This window comes from Eurypyga helias, unplaced genomic scaffold (genome assembly GCF_000690775.1).
Source record: "Eurypyga helias isolate BGI_N326 unplaced genomic scaffold, ASM69077v1 scaffold1132, whole genome shotgun sequence".
Classification (NCBI taxonomy): Eukaryota; Metazoa; Chordata; class Aves; order Eurypygiformes; family Eurypygidae; genus Eurypyga; species Eurypyga helias.
In genome coordinates, this window is record NW_010236428.1 from 85,019 (window position 1) to 92,776 (window position 7,758).

At 47.7% G+C, this 7,758-nt stretch overlaps 1 protein-coding gene across 2 annotated transcripts in view; it reads left to right on the plus strand.

The window, feature by feature from the left end:
- Positions 1-7,758, plus strand: part of VEPH1 (ventricular zone expressed PH domain-containing 1) — a 78,102-nt gene that overhangs the window by 64,736 nt on the left and 5,608 nt on the right. The gene's annotated exons all lie outside the window — the stretch shown is intronic.

Here is a 7,758-nt window from a genome sequence, read left to right on the forward strand (position 1 = left end):
GGGCTGGCACGCCACCTCCCGCCTGTTCCTCATCGCTTTGGTCGGGTGAAAAATCAGGTTGTAGGCTGTAGATTTGGTATCGCAATATCCCACAGGGATGGTCACAGTGCTCCCAAGAGTTTGCCATTCCCTTAGCTGCTGTGACAGGGCTGCGATGTGCTGACCCCGCTTCCCCAAGCGTCCAAATTCGGTTCTCCATTTACACACTGGGGTCAACAGAAAGGATTCACATCTTCAAAGCTGTGCCCTCCAGCCTGCGCGGGTTCCACCCGGCAGCGCGGAAGTTCTGCCCTTCCCAGGAAGTGCCAGAATCCACTCAGCATGGAGACGTGCGGGCGCAGGAGCTCCTGGCCAGCCAGGCGAGGGGAGCTGTCCCCATCATCCCAAACCGCGGAGGGGGACGGGAGCTTGCCCAGCAGCCCGGGCAGAAATCAGACTTTCATTCCTATATGCTGGTACTTACATACCAGCCCAGAACATTTTTGGACTGTACCTGTGATTTTTATGAGCAATTACTCTCTGGCTCAGTTTGAAGAAAGGCACACTGTGAATATTATCATTTTCTCCGCTCTAAAAGCCTTTGGATGACCAAGAAAATGAAGTGCTGAATGGGACATACGAAAGGTCAGGTATAGGAAGGGAAGACAGTGCTCAATGGAGTAAGTGGAATAAAAATTTGCAGGTGAATAACAAATTCTTAGTATTGGTGATGTAGGGCTGTGGCAGCTGGGAAAAGTCATACCAGAGCGCGTACCTCAGGGCCTTTTTGGGCTTATGAGATCTGAGACAAGAAAGAGGGTGCAGAGACCCCTTTGAATTGGTACGAAATGTAAAGGCTGTGAAACATCCTTTATTTTCATTCCACAGTGGGTCAGACCCTTTGGAATCTCAAATACTTTTTGAAAGACAAGAAAGCAATTCCTCCCTCTCAGCAATGCTGTGTAGCAACCAAATTCTTCTTACAGAAGGAATTCAGAGGCAAATTCTTTTCCTATTATTGCCTTTTGTTTTTCGTTGATGTTGAGGTTTGGTGCATTTCTTGGCTGCCATGTTGCAAGATGCCATTTATCCCCCAGACTTAGGAAAGCATTATGCCTTAAAGCCTCGATCGTGCCTTAGGATGCCAGATCAGCGATGGGATTGGGGTTTTTTTGGATGTAGCTGGCAGGATTTTTGGAGCCAGACTGCACTTGGAGGCCGGGTTTGGGAGGAAAGTGGCAGTTACGCTTAAACCGTGTGGTGGGTGTACTCAAAATGACAACCTAGAGAAAGTATGAATGCTTCTCACATGTTTCTGATTGCAAAACATTTCTTATACAATGACACTTTTTTAGAAAACTGCTATTAAATCATCCCGAATTGTTTATTCTTGCCACCCAGGGAGAGCATTCCCACAAATCCTACTCATCTGCTGGGATACACAGATGTGCCCTGACGGTGTGGCTGGTCTCAGAGCCAGGAAATCCAGGTTACAGGGTTTTGTTTTTTGTCACGTCGACCATCCGAGCACAGATAGAAGGCATTTGAAATTGTGGTAGATGCGGTGTGCGCCTCTCCTTCGAAAAGCTGGCCTTTAAGAGCCTCGTTTCAGCGGAACCTCCTGTACTGACAGTTGGCTTCGCAAGCTCTTGCACAAAAACATTCAGTAAAACCACTTGATAGCCGGAGAGGGAATTGCAGCACATTCCCTATTCTGGAAGCTTACAAAGAAATTGCTGTAATCCCTGAGGGCTGCAGAAGAGACATTGTGCCCATGGGCAATGATTTGGGTAAAACTGAGGGTGTTCTTATGAATTCCTCTTCAAAAAAAGAAAAAGCAATTCACTCCGAATAGCCTACACCCTATTAACTCCTGAATACATTTATCTTCTGCTAGCAGTGGTGATTATCTAGTGAACTGAAATATCCCAGCTATAATGCTTGCTTGAAAAATATAAAAAGTGGCATTCAGTAATGTGTCCTTTCCAGGTTTTCAACAAAACCCAAATGTGATGATTAATGAGCGAGAGTGAATCCATATTCCCTTAGGTTAATTGCATTCATCTTCATCCGCTTGCCACCCACAAATTCCATTCTTTCAAGTTAATAGGAGTTTATTATCATTGAGATCATCCATGATTGGACTGAATTTTTGTGGATGATTTTATGTTTCATCAAGTGCAAGATTTAATGCTTTGGGTTTTATCTGGAGTTCATCTTGGAAGAGTTTGGAGGTTGATTTTTTTTTTTTTTTTTACGTTTTATTCAGCACTCAGACTACTCAAAGCTTGGTGCTTTGTAGTTGTGCAAAGAAAGCAAGATGCAATGAATAGAAAATAATTCCAGTGGACACACAGCAAACACTCTTCAGGCTTAAGCTGATTTTGGAGTTAGTGTCTTTATATTGAGGCGGTTTAAGAAGCAATGGATATTACAGTAAATAATGTTTAATTTTCAGTTTGGGTAGCACTTTTAGCTTTATTGTGTGTTCTGCAGACAAAACAAAACTTAGTATTGACAAATACATAGTAAATACAACATTTCGAATCCTTTAGCTCCTTTTTTCAAGCTAAAGCTCTCAGCATGACACCACACAGTGATTGCAAACCCAGAGATTATGTGATCACCCAGTTTGACCTGTAAAACAGTAGTCAAAGAATCTAGTCCAAAAATGCTTGTATCAAAGAAATGCTTTCTCTTTGATCTGTAGTGCTTTTGCATATTTTTTCTGAAGACGTCTAAACCTGATTTTTAAAAGCAAAAAGAGGGAGAACCCATGACACGCCTAAGTCGTTGCTCAGGTAGATTAACCACACCGTTGAAGGTGGGTTTATTTCTAGTCTGTCTCTAGACACGGCATCGCATCGTGCCCTGCCCTGCTGTGCAGAAAACCTCTGTTTACAGACCCGGTCATGTCACATCTTGATCTTTGCTTGGGCAAGTGAAGGAGAATACACTTCATTAGTGTCCCGTGATATGAATAATCACGTGAAAGGTCGGTGTTAAATCATTCTTGTGTCACTTCTCCAAAGTCTTTTAATTTGTCAAGGTGAAGGAATCAAAGCTGGACATAATTTTCCAATAGTTAATATGTGTACGAGGAATGGGCACACTCCAATTGGCAGTTGGTTGCCTTCTTTTAAAATCTACGAAGTGCAGATGCTTCTTGTGCGTGACCCTGCCCTGGAACCCCCGGAACAGATTGGGGGTCACCAGTTCCTGCACTAGGGTTTGGGAAGAGCTCGGGCAGAAGGGTGGAGCTCTGCCTTTCAGAGGCAGGATGGGTTTACTCACGACGTCCCTTGCCAGCAGAGCTCCACGCACTTACTCCTGCTCTGCACGCAGCCAGTATGGAATGGCTGCAGGGGTCACTGAGCAAAATCCCAGCGAGGATTGGGACGGGCTCTGCCAAGATGTCTGGGGACTCAAGCTCTTGCCTCATGAGGAGGGGCTGAGGGACAAGGGCTGGTGCAGGTACAGCTGAAGGGGCGCTTCGTTGTAGTCTGCCCGTAACAACGAGGGGGTCATTGCGAAGAGGGGCCAGGCTCTTCTCAGTGTGAGCGGTGGGAGGGCGATAGCCACAGGCATGAATTGGGCTGGGAGAGGTTCGGACTGCCTACATGGGAGAATTTTCCCACCACGAGGAGGATCAAGCTTTGGAACTGCTTGCCTAGAGATGTTGTTGAGATTTTTCAAGTCCTGGATGGACAAATCCATGAGCAACCTTGTCTGACCCCATAGGTGACCTTCCTTTGAGCAGGAGGTGGGATGAGACCCCTTGAGCTCTCTTCCAGCTGAGTTATTCTGTGATTCTGTGAAGTTAACCGCAGTGAAAATAAGCAAAAGAACTTAGAAAAATATTGGAAAAGAGCCTCATTCTTATCTTTCATGAATCTTTCTCTTCTAATCAGACCCTCAGACAGACTGGCCTCAGATTCATTACGATGACTTTGGAAGCTGGCTTCAGAATTCCCCACGGGCTTCGTTGTGGATGTACATGAGAAATGCTCGGTTACCATTGCTTCCAGCCACAGGGTGCTTAAAGAGAGATCAACGTATCTATAGTAAATCCTTTTTTTTGAAAGATTTTGACCATAAAAATCCACTTTAGACCAAGATTGCACATTCACTTCCTTTCTCATGTTGCATTCCTAACCACCTCAGTATCTTCCGGTCCCAAAACTTTTGTGCTTTACACCTTCTTAGTTTGGGTTAAAGCATGTTCCTACTGCACTGGAATCGATACCAAAGCCATTCCCATGGGACCAGGAGCCAGGTAGATGCACAAGACCCAACCACTGAGCAATTGTCTTTTCACATCCAAGTCCTTCTTTTGTGGTATCTAGATGTGTATGAAGTTGTCATCGTGCTCTGAAAATTTCTGTGCACATTATTAATTCTTTATAGTTATCACATAGGAGTAAAAAGTCTTTTCCTGTTCTATCTTTGTAATTTTATATTAAAATGAAGTTCTCTCCTTTTTCTTTTACTCACACTGCAGGAAAGCTTGCTACTGGGTGCTGCTGGTTTGAGTTTCTCAGATTCACAGCTTTTTGCTCTCGTTTCTCACTGGGTAGACTTTGTCATAGCATTTCTGACACTTCATCCTGGGAGACGATGCGATAATGTTATTATCACCCATGTGCTACTGAGATGGTAATTTCCTGACACCCAACTGCACATTCTCATGGTGACAAAACACCCTTCACCGGGACAGTGCAGACGTGAATGGCAAACGATGGGAGTGACAGGGATTTCATTACCCTGTGCATCATTAAGTTAGAAATTTGATGAGGTATTTGTACAATGAGCAAAACGCCAGCTTAGATGCTGTTTAAAACTAATTATAAAAATTTAAAACTTGTCACAAATTATAATGCTGATTGTGTAAAGGGGGAGCAAGTCACCGGAAGATGAAGTGGCTGGTACGAGAGCACGAGGAATTGTACTCAGACAGCGCCATGGGTCTGTCCTTTTGCTCAGCTCCCAGAGGGATGACACTTAAGGATGACCATTATGGGCATCCCAGCAAACCTCAGCTCCAGAAATGCCAGCTAATACCTGATACAGCCTTAGAAAGCCATTCAGAAAGAAAAAACAGCCTTTTTGTTCCCGTACGTGTTTCCCCCCCAGAGCTGCTCTCAGCAGACGATGTCCCCTCGAGCAGGACATCAGTGCAGCTGCAGGCAGAAATGACCTGCTGGGGTGCAAAAGCCAAGGTGCACATCGGGTCTGGTGGCAGAAACAAATTTATCGGAGGGGGAGGGATATACGCAGACATTTTGATCTGCCCTGTTTTGGTTTTCCCTGCCACAGATAGAGCAGAGAGATTCCCTGTGGCCTTTTCCATCCCCTCTGCCACAGCCTGTTCAGCAGAGGGTTTAAAAAGCTCCACCCCAGATGTGATATCCAGCCCAGATCCATCATTTTGGGTGTTGCTCCTGTGCGCATCCCCGGCAGTGGACCATGACACAGAGGCAGGACAGGAGCTGCCAGCGGCCACCCCCAGCAAAGAGCTATCGCAGAAGCACCACATCGCTGAATGCTGTAACGTCCTTATGGTCCAGGGAGGCTTTAAATCCCCTCAGTTTTGTGTTTTCTTGGTCCCGTTTCCAGGATTTTCTTATCAGCTGAATATTTATTTCAATACTGCCCTGGTCACACTTCTCTGAAAGGCTGGAGATTGCCAGTTGAGGACATCTCTGAAACAAGTCAAAATGTGTACCTGTAGTACCAGTATTTAACACAAGTTTTTATTAAGGAGCACGCTTAGGCTCCGTCCTGCTGGAGAGCGCCTCGCGAAACGGGTGCAGCCCTAAACAGCTCCCCTGCGAGTTTGTGCGGAGAGAAAGGAAACCTTTTGTCCCGTGTCAGGTTGGGTGCAGCGCAGCGGCGCTGGCACACAGGTACGCAGAGAAGAGCTGCTGCGAGGGGTGCAGCAGGCTACGAGGAGCAGAGTGATCACAGAAATCACAGCCACGGTTCCCCATCGAAGCTGAAACTTGGCCACCTCCCTTTTCATTCGGCCCGTCTCCTTCCAGAAGCTCCCTGTCTACAGAGACAGGAATATCTGCAGTGAGGAAATTGGGATAGTACACGCTGAAGACCCCCAAAGCCTCTCTCTGCCAACATGAACAACGCCGAGGGAAGAATCCTTTATCTCCATCCGATGCGTTGTGTTTGCGCTGTTTGTTTTCCCTCTGGCAGGCGGAAGGTAGCGAAGAGAGCTCAGAGCCTTTGAAAGCCCTGGTCCTACCTTGGGTGGCCGTGCTTGGCCACCCCGCTCACCTCACGTCCTCAGCATCCCACCGACCTGCTCTGAGGGGCCGGTGCGCAGGCGATGGCAAAAAGCGTTGGGGGGTAAGTTTTCCTGCCAAGGTATGCCGGAGGATAACCGGCCATCTGACAGAAGCTGGGAAAGGCTCCAAAGCAAACATCCCATCCAAAAACATCCGTTCTCAGGCTGCTTACGCCTTGGGCTGCTCCTCAGTCCATCTGATCCTTCGTGTCCTGGCTATCAGCGTAAAAATAGAAGAGAAAGGAAAAAGAAACTGCTGTGGAATTAGAGACTTTCTGTTGTTCGCTCCGTCCATGGAGGGCAGCGGCCTGCGGTTGCTCGGCAGTCGTGGTTTGAAGCCCAGGGCAATCCCTCGGCTGCTGGGCTTTTCTTGTGCTGGAAAATTCCTTTTTGCATGCAAGGGTTTGGGAATGCTCTTCCAGCTCCTGGAACCTGGCACGCTTCCAGCCGAGGTCAGGGCCAGGGAATACCGATCCCAGGTGAGCACCGTGGTCACAGTGGGGGTGGAGGCGGCCGCATCCCTATAAGCACGCTGGAAATGGAAGTGCAAGGCTGCCCTGTGATCACGCACAGCTTTGAAGTCTGGAAGTTGTTTTAAACATAGCAGTAATTTTGCAATAAGGGGAAAAAATGGTTTTCCTTTCCCCGAGGCTTTAATTGGGTTTTATTTTTATGGGAATTGATTGAAGAATAATCTATAGAGGCAAAATTCAGTTGGTTTTGTAATGCAAAACGAAGCCACTTTTCAGAACACCGGTGAAGGTGAACAGGCTGGAAAGCAGCTGAGCTGAAGGTGAGGTAGCTCGGTGTGTGATTATAGCCATTGCGGATATTGGAGTGTATACCACACGCTGCGCATTTTTAATCACATATTCAGTTATTCTTGCGTAATGAGTGGTAGCGCAGGTCACTGGAGGGGGCAGAAGCTTTTGAGTCTCTCCCTCTTCTCCTTCCTCACCTCTGGCTTGGGCAGTTGCCCATCCCCTGTTTGGAGCAGGCTCAGTACAGACACGCGGCAGAAAGGCTGTTTCGGCTCTCGCCACCCAGGGTGAGGCGAGGGAGTGTTGTTGGCCCGTGACACACTAATAGTTTGTATGTTAATTTTGCCACAAGATGGTAAAAATACCGATGTCTTCAATGGGTAACATGATGAAATGACCCTGAGGGAGCAGGACGGACACTGCGTCCCTGGGAAGCTGCCCAGCGGAAAAGGACCTTGGGGTGTTGGTTGACAGTGGCTGAATATGTGCCTGGGTGGCCAAGAAGGCCAACGGCATCTGGGCCAGCATCAGGGACAGTGTGGCCAGTGGCACCAGGGCAGGGATCATGTCCCTGTGCTGGGCACTGGTGGGGTCACACCTCGAATCCTGGGGTCAGTTTTGGGCCCCTCACTGCAGGACAGACACTGAGGGGCTGGAGCGTGTGCGGAGAAGGGAACGGAGCTGGGGGAGGGGGTGGGGGCACGGTCCCATGGGGGGGGG